Source organism: Triticum aestivum, chromosome 5B (genome assembly GCF_018294505.1).
Source record: "Triticum aestivum cultivar Chinese Spring chromosome 5B, IWGSC CS RefSeq v2.1, whole genome shotgun sequence".
Lineage (NCBI taxonomy): Eukaryota > Viridiplantae > Streptophyta > Magnoliopsida > Poales > Poaceae > Triticum > Triticum aestivum.
In genome coordinates, this window is record NC_057807.1 from 573031468 (window position 1) to 573031922 (window position 455).

Genomic DNA, 455 nt, shown 5'->3' on the forward strand with positions numbered 1-455 from the left:
GGGGGCCGTAGTACCGCTCCTGTGCGGTAGTACCGCTGTGGACCAAGCGGTAGTACCGCGCTTTTGGGCGGTAGTACCGCTTAGTGTTGCAAGCGGTAGTACCGCTGGCACAGCGGTACTACCGCTCTCTTCGGGGCAGAGGGGGGGTAACGGTTGGTTTGTTCCCCCCACTATATAAAGGGGTCTTCTTCCCCAAAGTTGACTTACCTCTTCCCCAAAAAGCTCCATTGTTGCTCCAAGCTCCATTTTCGCCCGATCTCTCTCCCTAGCCAATCAAACTTGTTGATTTGCTCGGGATTGGTTGAGAAGGCCACGATCTACACTTCCACCAAGAGAAATTTGATTCCCCCACTTATCCCTAGCGGATCTTGTTACTCTTGGGTGTTTGAGCACCCTAGACGGTTGAGGTCACCGCGAAGCCATAGTCCATTGTGGTGAAGCTTTGTGGTGTCGTT